A 14,445-nucleotide genomic window follows, 5' to 3' on the forward strand; every position below is an offset into this window, starting at 1 on the left:
TGGAGAAGCCTGTATTTTACAGGAAAGTGAGTAGGAGCTCTATAGTATTTCTAATATTATATGTGGATGACGTATTGTTGATTGGAAATGATATAGAATTTCTGGATACCACAAAAGGATACTTGAATAAGAGTTTTTCAATGAAAGACCTCAGTGAAGCTGCTTACATATTAGGCATCAAGATCTATAGAGATAGATCAAGACGCTTAATTGGACTTTCACAAAGCACATACCTTGACAAAGTTTTGAAGAAGTTCAAAATGGACCAGGCAAAGAAATGGTTCTTGCCTGTGTTACAAGGTGTGAAGTTGAGTAAGACTCAATGCCCGACCACTGCAGAAGATAGAGAGAAAATGAAAGATGTTCCCTATGCTTCAGCCATAGGATCTATCATGTATGCATTGTTGTGTACCAGACCTGATGTATGCCTTGCTATTAGTTTAGTAGGGAGGTACCAAAGTAATCCAGGAGTGGATCACCAGACAGCGGTCAAGAACATCCTGAAATACCAGAAAAGGACTAAGGATATGTTTCTCGTTTATGGAGGTGACAAAGAGCTCATCGTAAATGGTTACGTTGATGCAAGCTTTGGCACTGATCCGGACGATTCTAAATCGCAAACCGGATACGTGTTTATATATAATGGTGGAGCTGTCAGTTGGAGCTGTTCCAAGCTGAGCATCGTGGCGGGATCTACATGTGAAGCGGAGTACATTGCTGCTTCAGAAGCAGCAAATGAAGGAGTCTGGATGAAGGAGTTCATATCCGATCTAGGTGTCGTACCTAGTGCATCGGGTCCAATGAAAATCTTTTATGACAATACTGGTGCAATTGCCTTGGCAAAGGAATCCAGATTTCACAAGAGAACCAAGCAAAACAAGAGATGCTTCAACTCCATCCGGGATCAAGTCCAGGTGGGAGGCATGGAGATTTGCAAGATACATACGGATCTGAATGTTGCAGACCCGTTGACTAAGCCTCTTCCATGAGCAAAACATGATCAGCACCAAGGCTCCATGGGTGTTAGAATGAATACTGTGTAATCGAGATTATTGACTCTAGTGCAAGTGGGAGACTGAAGTAAATATGCCCTAGAGGCAATAATAAAGTCATTATTTATTTCCTTATATCATGATAAATGTTTATTTTTCATGCTAGAATTGTATTAGCCGGAAACATAATACATGTGTGAATACATAGACAAACAGAGTGTCACTAGTATGCCTCTACTTGACTAGCTCGTTTATCAAAGATGGTTATGTTTCCTAACCATAGACATGAGTTATCGTTTGATTAAGGGGATCACATCATTAGGATAAAGCTGTGATTGACTTGTCCCATTTTGTTAGCTTAGCATTTCATCGTTTAGTATGTTTCTATTGCTTTCTTTTTGACTTATACATGTTCCTCTGACTATGAGATTATGCAACTCCCGTTTATCGGAAGAACACTTTGTGTGCTACCAAACATCACAACGTAACTGGGAGATTATAAAGGTGCTCTACAGGTGTCTCCGAAGGTACTTGGTGAGTTGGTGTATTTCGAGATTAGGATTTGTCACTCTGATTGTCGGAGAGGTATCTCTGGGCCCACTCGATAATGCACATCACTATAAGCCTTGCCAGCATTGTAACTAATGAGTTAGTTGCGGGATGATGTATTACGGAACGAGTAAAGAGATTTGCCGGTAACGAGATTGAACTAGGTATTGAGATACCGACGATCGAATATTGGGCAAGTAACATACCGATGACAAAGGGAACAATGTATGTTGTTATGCGGTTCGACCGATAAAGATCTTTGTAGAATATGTAGGAGCCAATATGGGCATCCAGGTTCCTCTATTGGTTATTGACCAGAGAAGTGTCTCTGTCATGTCTACATAGTTCTCGAACCCATAGGGACCGCATGCTTAACATTCGTTGACGATCTAGTGTTTATGAGTTATGTATGTTGGTAACCAAATGCTGTCCAGAGATCCGGATAAGATCACGGACATGACGAGGAACTCCAGAATGGTCCGGAGATAAAGTTTGATATATGGGATAACAGTGTTTGGTCTCCGGAAGGGTTCCGAAATTCACCGGAAGGGGTTCCAGATGTTTACTCAAATGTTTGGGTATGAGAACTCTTTATTTAGGCGAAAAGGGAAAGCCCACAAGGTTTTTGGAAAGCGCAAAAGCAAGTTTTGCGGAGTCCAGGGGCCAGACGCCAGGAACCCTGGCGTCTAGCCCTGTAGTCCGAGAAGGACTCTTGCCTTTCGGGTGAAACCGACTTTCTGGAGGCTTTTACTCCAAGTTTCGACCCCAAGGCTCAACATATAAATAGTGGGGTAGGGCTAGCACCCAAGACACATCAAGAAACACCAAGCCGTGTGCTGGCAACCCCATCCCCTCTAGTTTATCCTCCATCATAGTTTTCATAGTACTTAGGCGAAGCCCTGCAGAGATTGTTCTTCAACAACACCGTCACCACGTCGTCGTGCTGCCGGAACTCATCTACTACTTCGCCCGTCTTGCTGGACCAAGAAGGCGAGGACGTCATCGAGCTGAACGTGTGCTGAACGCGGAGGTGCCGTACGTTCGGTACTTGATCGGGACGGAACGTGAAGGTGTACGACTACATCAACCGCATTGATAAATGCTTCCGCTTTCGGTCTACGAGGGTACGCAGACATACTCTCCCCTCTCGTTGCTATGCATCACCATGATCTTGCGTGTGCGTAGGAATTTTTTTTAATTACTACGTTCCCCAACACAACAACAATTTCCAAGCGAGTTCAGGCAAGGCCCCATTCGATATTCCCTATGGCAGAAAGTGTCATACTCCTCTGAATTGGTCAGAGACTGGTGAACACCAACTCCTTGGCAATGACTTAATCACAGAAGCTGAAGAAATGTGCAAAGTCATCCATGAAAAATCTCAAAGCCGCGCAATCGCGCCAGAAGAGTTACTATGATAGCAAGCACCGTGATTTGGCTTTCGAGATCGGAGATGATGTCTACCTCTGCATCTCTCCAATGAAAGGTACTCGTCGCTTCGGTATCAAAGGGAAGCTTGCCCCTAGATACGTGGGTCATTTGAAGATCATTGGCAAAAGAGGCGATCTCACCTATCAACTTGAGGTTACGTCCAACTTCGCAAACGTGCATGATGTGTTTCATGTGTCACAGCTTCGCAAGTGCTTCAAGACTCCTGAGCGCACCATCAACTTCGAAGAGATTGATCTCCAAGAAAACATGTCTTATCATGATCACCCCGTTGCTATTCTTGAACAAACCGAGCGCAAGACTCGCAACAAGTCAATCTAATTCCGGAAAGTGAAGTGTTCACACCATTCCGACTGAAAAGCCACCTGGGAACGCGAGGACCACATCCGTTCCGAATATCCGGAGTTCTTTCAGTCCTAGATCTCGGGACGAGATCCTTTCATAGTGGCGGAGTGTTGTAACATCCCGGATATAACTTGCCATATTTGTAACTCCGACTCTTGCCATTTTCGGCTTTAAGTTATGAGATTCCCTTCGTGGTTGGGTTTTTGCCTTTGTTTTGCATTTTGCTCATGTCATGCATTTCATATCATTTCATCATTTGCACCTCATTTGCATACGTGTCCGTCTCATGCATCCGAGCATTTTCCCCGTTGTGTGTTTTGCAATCCGACACTCCTACGTGCACCGGCGTGCCCCTCTTGTCTCTTTTCGTGAATGGGTGTTAAACGTTCTCGGAATGGACCGGGATTTGCCAAGTGGCCTTGGTACACCACCGGTAGACCACCTATCAAATTTCGTTCCATTTGTAGTCCGTTTGTTACTCCAACGGTTAACCCGATAACTGCAAAGGTCTTTTGTGTGTTGCAGCCCATCACCCCTCCAAAACGGCCGAACAACCCATCCAAACCACTTCCATGCCCTCCATCGTCGGATCACGATCTTGTGGGCGAAAACTACACTCCATTTGGACACTCCTACCTCCACCTAGCTATAAATATGTGCACCCCCTCCAAAATTCGGGTCCAAACCCTAGTTTTCTTCCACCTCGCGCCACCGAACACGTCCGCCAGACGTCCGGACGCGTCCGCCGCCACACTCGACCAATCAAACCGCGCCACATGTCATCCCCCGTGCACACATCGCCGCTGGTCACCCGGGGCCCAGATCCGGCCCGCCCCGGGCCGAACCGGGCCACGCCGGGCCCGCACCGCCCATGAGATCCCGCTGCCTCCGCGCGAGCTCCTCCTCCCGTGCGCAGCCTCCTCTGCCCGGCCGCCGCCGGCCGCATCGCCAGCCGCCGACTCCCGCTTCTCCGGCCGCCGTGAGATCCCGCGTCTTCCCCGCCGCCCGTGCCGTCCCAGACCGCGCAATCTCAGGCGCTGGTCCCCGTCGTTCTCCTCTCTCTGGCCTCATCTCCACCACCGCGACCTCCAACTCCGATGAGTTGCTCTGGCGAACCTCGCGAACCATGCCACAAACCCTCGATCTGAGATGTGGAGGGTATATTTCTTCTGAGTCCTTTTTCTGCAACATATTATGCCCCTGTTCATTGCATCATATCCCATGACCGTAGCTCCGTTTCATGCATTGTGGATATATCAAAATGTTCACTGTGAGATTCTCTTCATTTCATTACATTGTGTCATGCTTGTTAGAGTTGATCTTGATTCCCTAATCATTGACGCAAGAGTGCTATAAAATGTTTACTGCTGGTACTTATCAGTTTATGGTGATTTTTCTTTTTTGTCACATTTGATGTGTGCATTTTTGTGATCAATGTGGTGACTAGAACAATCATGCAAACTAGGCTTCGTGATATTGCTGTTTTCAGGGACTTAGGATTTTGCTAAGTCATTTTCCTGCTGTTATTTTGATGCCATATAAACATGATGCTACAGTGATATCCATGCTTGTTTTGAGTTGCTCCAGTAAGGATGTTTTGAACATATGGTTATGCTATATCCATCTATCCCCTGTTTGCAATTATGGAGTGACTTGCATGTCTTGTTCTTGCTCTACTTTTGCTATAAAATGTTCCTAGCAGTATGTTAACATATTAATCAATTTCGCCATGGTTGTTGCTAGTGTTCCATGCATTCTATGAACTTGCTCTTGCCATGGTCAGCTTCATGAACATGTCATCTTGTTGTTGGTATGTTTGTTTTGACATGCAATGCTTTGTGGTGAGTGAGCTCGCAAAGTTGCCTTCATAACTCTGTTCATGCTCAGTTTTCTGCCAAGTCTGAAACTGTTAATAGAACTTGCTATGTTTACATGGGTGCCATCATATCTTCTGTGCCTTTTTGGCTCACGATCAGTAAGGGACTTTTGTTACATGAATTTAGTAGAATCATGCCATGCCTTTGCTTGCTATTATATGTTCCTGTATCTTGTTGTTTGCTTGCTATAAATAGTGTTTCCTGATGTTGTTTTTGACATGTTAGTAATTTCTCAAAGTCTGTGAAGCTGATATCTTTTGCACTTTTGCCATGCTTGTTTGAACCTGCTCTTGTGTGATTTAGCCATTGATCAGTGTTCATGTTTTCTCAAGCATCTTGTGTATATCACTTCCATGTGCTTTGTTGCTATGTTGGAGTGCAGTATATTAGTTGCGTGTTGCATTCTAGATGGCATCGTGCTGTTAATCGCAGAATTGTGCCATTCTTGTTTTGCTTGCCATTTGCAAACCATGCATCCGTTTCCGGTGATCTTTATATATATTTCGACTGAAATCATCTCATCTTTCCAGAGGCACACCTGGTTTGCCAAGTTGATGCCATGATCATTCTTTACCTTCCGGAGCACGCATATGCTTTGCATATCATGTCTTGCATATCATGCCATGTTTTGCATCATGTTGATTGTGCGTTGCACCATGATTGATTGTTGGTCATTTGCTTGTGTTCTTGTTTTGGGTAGAGCCGGGAGATGAGTACGTGATCGAGGAACCTGTTGAGTATGCTAACAAGGATCAAGCTTTCGACAACTCTGAGAACTTTGTAGGCAAGATGACCATACCCTCAAAATCACTTCTATCTTTGCTTTGCTAGTTGTTCGCTCTATTGCTATGCCGCGCTACCTACCACTTGCTATATCCTGCCTCCCATGTTGCCATGTCAAGCCTCTAACCCACCTTACCTAGCAAACTGTTATTTGGCTATGTTATCGCTTTTGCTCAGCCCCTCTTATAGCGTTGCTAGTTGTAGGTGAAGATGAAGTTTGTTCCATGCTGGAACATGGATATTGTTGGGATATCATTATTATCTCTTATTTACTTTAATGCACCTATATACTTGGTAAAGGGTGGAAGGCTCAGCCTTATGCCTGGTGTTTTGTTCTACTCTTGCCGCCCTAGTTTCCGTCATACCGGTGTTATGTTCCTTGATTTTGCATTCCTTACGCGGTTGGGTGTTATGGGAACCCCTTGATAGTTCGCTTTGAATAAAATTCCTCCAGCAAGGCCCAACCTTGGTTTTACCATTTTCCTACCTACCACCATATACCTTTCCCTTGGGTTTTGCAGACTCGAGGGTCATCTTTATTTTAAACCCCCCGGGCCAGTGCTCCTCTAAGCATTGGTCTGAACCGAGCTGCATGCGGGGCCACCTCAGGGAAACTTGAGGGTTGGTTGTACTCGTAGCTAGTCTCATCCGGAGTTTCCCTGAGAACGAGATATGTGCGACTCCTATCGGGATTTGTCGGCACATTGGGTGGCTTTGCTGGTCTTGTTTTACCATTGTCGAAAGTCTTGTAACCGGGATTCCGAGACTGATCGGGTCTTCCCGGGAGAAGGAATATCCTTCGTTGACCATGAGAGCTTGTGATGGGCTAAGTTGGGACACCCCTGCAGGTTATAAACTTTCGAGAGACATGCCCGCGGTTATGTGGCAGATGGGAATTTGTTAATATCCGGATGTAGAGAACTTGACACATAACTTAATTAAAATGAATCAACCGCGTGTGTAGCCGTGATGGTCTCTTTTCGGCGGAGTCCGAGAAGTGAACACGGCCTTGTGTAATGCTTGAGTGTAAGTAGCTTCAGGATCACTTGTTGATCACTATTAGTTTCTCGACCATCTGTTGCTTCTCTTCTCGCTCTCTTTTGCGTAAGTTAGCCACCATATATGCTCAGTGCTTTGTTGCAGCTCCTCCTCACTACCCTTTCCTACCCTTAAGCTTAAATAGTCCTGATCTCAAGGGTGTGAGATTGCTGAGTCCCCATGACTCATAGATACTTCCAAACAGATGCAGGTGCCGATGATGCCAGTGCAGGGGACGCTACCAAACTCAAGTGGGAATTCAATGAAGATTCGGGTCGCTATTATGTTTCTTTTCCGGATGATAAGTAGTGGAGCCCAGTTGGTATGATCGGGGATCTAGATTTTGGGGTTGTCTTTCTTTATTTTGGTTCCGTAGTCGGACCTTTGATTGTATTTTGGATGATGTATGGATTATTTATGTATTGTGTGAAGTGGCGATTGTAAGCCGACTCTTTATCCCTTTCTTGTTCAGTACATGGGATGTGTAAAGATTACCCCTCTTGTGACATGTGGCTATGCCTCTAAGTCGTGCCCCGACAGGTGGGAGATATAGACGCATTGTGGGTGTTACAAGTTGGTATCAGAGCCTTCCCCGACTTAGGAGCCCCTGCTTGATCGAATTGCTGACGTTGTTAAGTCTAGAACAAAATGTTTTGAGTCTTAGGATTATATATATATCGGAGAGTAGGATTCTTTTACTCCTCAGTCCCTTCGTCGCTCTGTAGAGGCCTCGTGACGCTATTACCTTTAGCTCAGCAGACCATCTTAAGTGCGCGGCCACCGCCGACGCTCTCCCAATGCTTTGTTCACCCGTCATCAGCAACGTACAAGTCACCAAGACCCTCATCGATGGCGACGTAGGGCTCAATGTCCTATCCGTCGAGACGTTTGACAACCTTCAAGTGCCATACGACCAGCTTTAGCCCACTAACCCTTCTCGGGCGTGACTGACGGCTCCGCCACGCCGATAGGTCAGGTCCGCCTCCCAGTCACCTTTGGAGAACGCAACAACTACCGCACCGAGCTCATCGACTTTGATGTCGCCCACATTCGTCTGCCGTACAATGCCATCCTCGGGTATCCAGCCCTGGCCAAGTTCATGGCAGTGACGCACCATGCCTACAACGTCCTCAAGATGCCAGGGAGCGGCGGGATCATCAGAGTCCCCTGTGAAGAAAGAGATGCGGTGTGCTCCCTCGAGCGTGCCTTCCAAGCAGCGTCAATCGAAGACCCCGACAACAATTCAGCTCGGTACCCTCCTGAGGTCGTCCCCGAGAAGAGGAAGCAGCTACTCCGTGCCGGAGCACGGGAGGGCGGCGCCGCAAGTGGTACCTCGTCAGGATTAGCGCCCGCACCTGGGTCACCTCCCTCTGTCGCATAAGAAGGCACGCCCGGCGCCCTCCTCGGGCAGGGCTCGGGGGCTCTTTTCTGGAGGGCATCAGACCTTGCCAACATTACGAGGGAGGCGCTTGGGCACCACTTGGAGGTGTGCTTCACGACACGTCTCCCTCAGGAAGACACTGGTCAAGGAGCGCCCGGTGCTCAGGAGTTACACAACAAGGCATCTTAGGAGCTTTAGGAAGCAAGAGCAAAACGCGGCGACTGCCGCCCACCTGGTGCTGCTCCCCACCTAGGCGAGGGTGGTGAGCTGCGTGTCTGCATTGACATAGCATGGCTTAACCGAGAAGCATCTTAGGAGTGCTTCTAGCCTTCGCGTGTTGGGCGCTGCGAAGGTCCACCTCACAGCTACATTCGCATGTCGTTCGGCCTGCCGAGCGTGGCTGCTGCCTTCCAGCGCAACCTACGAAGCGTCATGGCGGGTCAGGAGGCCAGGCACCACGTAGTCCAGGCAGAGATGACGACGGTCCTGAAGGAACCGCCAGGACCCCCAGAGCCTCCCAAGGCTCAGGGCCTTGGTGGCTTGTGAGGAGCAACCCCTTCGACGCGTACCTTCAGCTGCCTCAACACCCCTTCATCCACAGAATCAAGTGACATTTTCCAAGTTTATTTAGCTGGGAGCACCCTCAGGGCTGCATCATTCCCAGGCAGTGTGGGTCCGTCCCTGTGGCATGTATCCTTTCTTGTTTATGTCATTAGCTTACCTTGCTGGGGGCGCCCCCCGGGCTGCATCATCCCCAAGCCGCTCGGGCCTGACCCAGTGGCACGTATCTCCCCTGCGTTTACTTGAGCCAGTTTGCTTCCCATGCTTAATCTATCTATGACTGTCACCTGCTTGATTGTCACCCGCCACGGGAGCCGCACGCCGATTGTCTTTCTTCAGGACCCTTCACGTGAGAGGGTTAGGCATGACATTTGTGCTCGAGCCCGTCCCTGCAGCGTCAATAAATCCAATGGCTAAGCTCTGTCTGGCGGGCCGACCCCATTCATGTCACCTCCTGGGGCCATTGGTGGATGTCCTTCTCACGCAATAACCTCAGGAGATTCGTTCGGCACATGTTGTCTAACCATCTCGTGGGACCATGTAGGATCGAAAGTATGTCTAGAGGGGGGGTGATTAGACTACTTGACCAAATAAAAACTTAACCTTTTCCCATTTTTAGTTCTTGGCAGTTTTTAGCTACTGTAGGACAAGTCAAGCAATCATCACACAATTCAAGCAAGCATGCAAAGAGTATATTGGCAGCGGAAAGTAAAGCATGCAACTTGCAAGAATGTAAAGGGAAGGGTTTGGAGAATTCAAACGCAATTGGAGACACGGATGTTTTTCCCGTGGTTCGGATAGGTGGTGCTATACTACATCCACGTTGATGGAGACTTCAACCCATGAAGGGTAATGGTTGCACGAGTCCACGGAGGGCTCCACCCACGAAGGGTAATGGTTGCGCGAGTCCACGGAGGGCTCCACCCACGAAGGGTCCACGAAGAAGCAACCACCCACGAAGGGTCCATGAAGAAGCAACCTTGTCTATCCCACCATGGCCATCGCCCGCGAAGGACTTGCCTCACTAGCGGTAGATCTTCACGAAGTAGGCGATCTCCTTGCCCTTACAAACTCCTTGGTTCAACTCCACAATCTTGTCGGAGGCTCCCAAGTGACACCTAGCCAATCTAGGAGACACCACTCTCCAAGAAGTAACAAATGGTGTGTAGGTAATGAACTCCTTGCTCTTGTGCTTCAAATGATAGTCTCCCCAACACTCAACTCTCTCTCATAGGATTTGGATTTTGTGGAAAGAAGATTTGAGTGGAAAGCAACTTGGGGAAGGCTAGAGATCAAGATTCATATGGTAGGAATGGAATATCTTGGTCTCAACACATGAGTAGGTGGTTCTCTCTCAGAACATATGAGTTGGAATTGTGTATGTGTTCTGATGGCTCTCTCCACGAATGAAGAGGAGGTGGAGGGGTATATATAGCCTCCACACAAAATCCAACTGTTACACACAGTTTTCCAATCTCGGTGGGACCGATTCAACAAACTCGTTCGGACCGAAAAGGTAAACCTAGTGACCGTTAGAGATTTTCGGTGGGACTGACATGCAACTCGGTAGGACCGATATGGTTAGGGTTTGGGCATAACGTAATCTCGGTGAGACCGAGTTTGGTAATAAGCTAACCAGAGAGTTGGTCAGGCAAACTCGGTGGGACCGATTTGCTCTTTCGGTGAGACCGAAAAGTTACAAAAGGGAAACAAAGAGTTTACATTGCAATCTCGGTGGGACTGATTCGCTCTTTCGGTGAGACCGAAAAGTTACGAAAGGGAAACAGAGAGTTTGCAATCCCATCTCAGTGAGACCGAGATCCCTATCGGTAGAACCGAATTGCTAGGGTTTGGCAGTGGCTTATGACAAGTGAAACTCGGTGGCGCCGGATAGAAAGAATCGGTAGGACCAAGTTTGGCTTAGGGTTTAGGTCATATGTGGATATGGGAAAGTAGTTGAGGGTTTTGGAGCATATCACTAAGCACATGAAGCAAGAGGCTCATTAAGCAACACCTCATCCCTCCTTGATAGTATTGGCTTTTCCTAAAGACTCAATGTGATCTTGGATCACTAAAATATAAAATGAAGAGTCTTGAGCTTTTGAGCTTGAGCCAATCCTTTGTCCTTAGCATTTTGAGGGTTCCACTTTCACATCCATGCCATGCCAATCATTGAGCTTTCCTGAAATAGTCATCTTGGAATAGCATTAGCTCAATGAGCTATATGTTGTTATGAATTACCAAAACCACCTAGGGATAGTTGCACTTTCAATCTCCCCCTTTTTGGTAATTGATGACAACATATAGATCAAAGCTTCGACAAATGATAATAAGCATGAAATATATCGTCGCTTCGAGAAGTATGTGACAAGTAAGAGCTCCCCCTAAATTTGTGCATATTTAAAATTTGCTTTGGACTGCAAATGCACAAAGAGTTAGAGTCATGGGTTACTCTTCCATGTCACATACATCTTGGTGGAGTGCTTAAAAAGATAAGAATGAAATACATGCACTCATCACCAAGAATAGTGAATGATCACATAAGATAGATAAGATGATAATATTAAGCAAACATTAAGTGTAGCTTATGATCAAACACATGATCATCAATGTCTCACGAGCAATGACATAGTATCTCACACAAAAGCAAACAAAGTTCGAAAAACCACCAAATAAAACAAGAGAGAATAAAAGCAACACTGTCTCTCGAAGCCTATGATCTATACATTTTCTCCCCCTTTGGGAACAAGTTACCAAAAAGTTCCTAGAAAATGCATAGTGCTAAGTCGACACTTAGGCTTGATCTTCAGGTGGTGGTGGAGTCTGGAGCACTCCAAGGACAAAGCCTTCTATAGACGTGGTCAGAGTCGAGGCTGAAATGGACGCTGGAGCTGGTGGAACTGAGGCTGTAGCTGGTGCAGACGTGGTGGCTCTGGGGTCAGCAACTGGCACTGCAGACGACCTCGAACCTCGTGGCACTCTGGCAAAGGCATCAGTTGTAGTCTTGCCTCTCCTCTCCTACATGTCATCCTGGAGCTGCTCCACTGCAATCTGAATCTTTTTCACTTTGACATCCAAGTCATAGAACTTTTGTTCCATGATCCTCTCTAAGCTTGCCTGGTTCTGAGTTAGGGTGGCTAGTCCTTGCTCAATCCGCAGGGTGGATGCAATCAAGTAACCAAGCTGCTCTTGTTTGGTTTACAGGAAATATTCAGATGCCTCCTCTTGAGTAGGCATCTTGGCAGCTTTCTCCTTCCTCGCCTTCTCCTTCTTGGCTCAATGGGAGTGGGCTTCTCAGTTGAAGCTCTGGCCTTTGACATAGGCTGCCTGCCTGCTGGCCTTTTGATCTTCATCCCTGGTTTTATGCCCTGTGCTGGCTCAACTCTCTTGGAAGTTGCTTCCTCTTCTGCCACATAATCCTCATCTTCTGAGTCTGAGGTTCTCTTCTTTCTCTGTCTTGTGGCAGCTTCAGGCAGATTGCTAGGGGTGCTCCTGCTGCCATCATCTGAGGAACTTGAGGGACTAGTGCCCTCACTCATCTGCACTTGCTTCTCTGACAAGTTCTGGCTATCAATTTGGTCTGACATGATGCAAACTCTGACTGCTGACCCTGTGAATAGGTTATAGATGAGATAGAGTGGATAAGCATCACAAAATGCAGAGACTTTTGCAAAAGAATAATTCAAAAACTTAGTTTTAGTTTCCCACTGAAAGCATCTCGGATCTACCGATTTCTAAACTCGATGATACCAAAGAAGTTTTTGGCACCTAAACTAGTGAACTCAGTCAGACCGAGTCACAGTTTGGTGGCACCGAGACTGCTAGGGTTTCACGGAGTTCCAAAATCGGTCACACCGATAAGTAATTCTCGGTCAGACTGAGTCTCACTTGTGCAATGGCATCAGCCAAATCGGTGGGACCAAGTTTTTCAACTCGGTGGGTCCGAGATGGTTTCGGCGGAAACCTAACCCTAAAATTTTCGAATTAAACCTAATCTACCAGTTCATTGACTGGATAGAAGTTTAACAAACATGGCAAGAATCATGATGATCACAATGTGCTAAGAATCGGATTGGGGAATAGCACAAAGATCGAGTCCATACCCTAGTTCGGCAGAGACTCGCTACGACGGCAAAGGCGGGGTTGAATTTTCGTTGACGGCGACAAGACCAGCGACTGGAGGCGGCTGGCGGCCAGGAGACGATCCGGAGACCAAGTTGGCAGAGCAGGCTATCGCGCGGGCAAAGTGGTTCGGAGAAATTTCCAAATTTTTGCCCGTGACTGTATATAGCCCGACCCTGTCGGTGTGACCGAGTGGAACAACTCGGTGGCACCGAGATGCAACACTGTATATAGTTGTTGCAACTCGGTGTGACCGAATGGTTCAAATCGGCTGCACCGAGATTGAAAACCTAGATCAACTTAATGATCTCGGTAGGACCGAAAGTAGGGTATCGGTCAGACCGAGAATCATAAAGAGGTTTTGGAAGTTTAAGTCTATGACGAATCGGGGACTCCGAGCGCTCCTCACACAGAGTGGTTCGAATCTGACTTGATCAAATTTTGTGATGTAGCATGAATAGAGTTTGAGACGAGAAAAGCATAGATAGCTAGAGGAGGTTCTTAGGCATTCTTGTGCATCCACTTGGCAAAAGGAAATAAAACCAAACAATCAAAACAACAAGTGGATGTCCTCGAATGAGTAAAATATGCAACCAGCATGCTCACACAATAAGATGGCAAATGAAATATGTGACAAGGCATGCACAACCAATTCTAGCATCTGTCAAGCAATTTGCGATGACAAGGTCATCTATATATGAGTATATTGACTTAGGAGTCAAGTGAGAACACTTGATCATAGGTCATACTCATCGTTTAAGCTCAAGTGGGGTTACGACTTTTACATAAAGCATTGTTGTGTTCACATCTTTAGAGTTGCTTTAGTTCAAGTCTTAGAGTAAAGCTCCCCCTAGATGTGATATCCCCCCTTAGAGGGATGAACTAACCTCGGGTTTTGTCGATGATGACTTCATGTAGATGTTGAAGATGTGGATGCTCAATGTTGATGTAGATCACTTGGAGCTATCCATTTGAGTGAATTGCACTTTCAATACCTACATGGGTTAGTCCCACAAGGAGCAAACAAGGATATCCATAGACATAGAGTGATGCACACACAAGATGATGTCCATGAAAACTTTTAGGTTACCTTGTCCCTTGTCTTACCAACAAGAGGGTTTGTGACTCCTTGAACTAGTGCAAGATGTGGAAGTTGATTGCACTTGTTCTTGCCAAAATGATAAGAGTGAAGTATGTTGGCAGAGTCACCCTCAAGAACTCTCTAGTTCTTCTTCTTTAGGATCCACACCATCTTGATGGGAATCCTTGGAGTTGTAGTCATACTTGATGAAGTGGAACTTGAAGTAGTCTTGGGAATCCACTTGACTAAGGTCTTAGGAGCTTCTTC

Source organism: Triticum aestivum, chromosome 5A (genome assembly GCF_018294505.1).
Source record: "Triticum aestivum cultivar Chinese Spring chromosome 5A, IWGSC CS RefSeq v2.1, whole genome shotgun sequence".
Lineage (NCBI taxonomy): Eukaryota > Viridiplantae > Streptophyta > Magnoliopsida > Poales > Poaceae > Triticum > Triticum aestivum.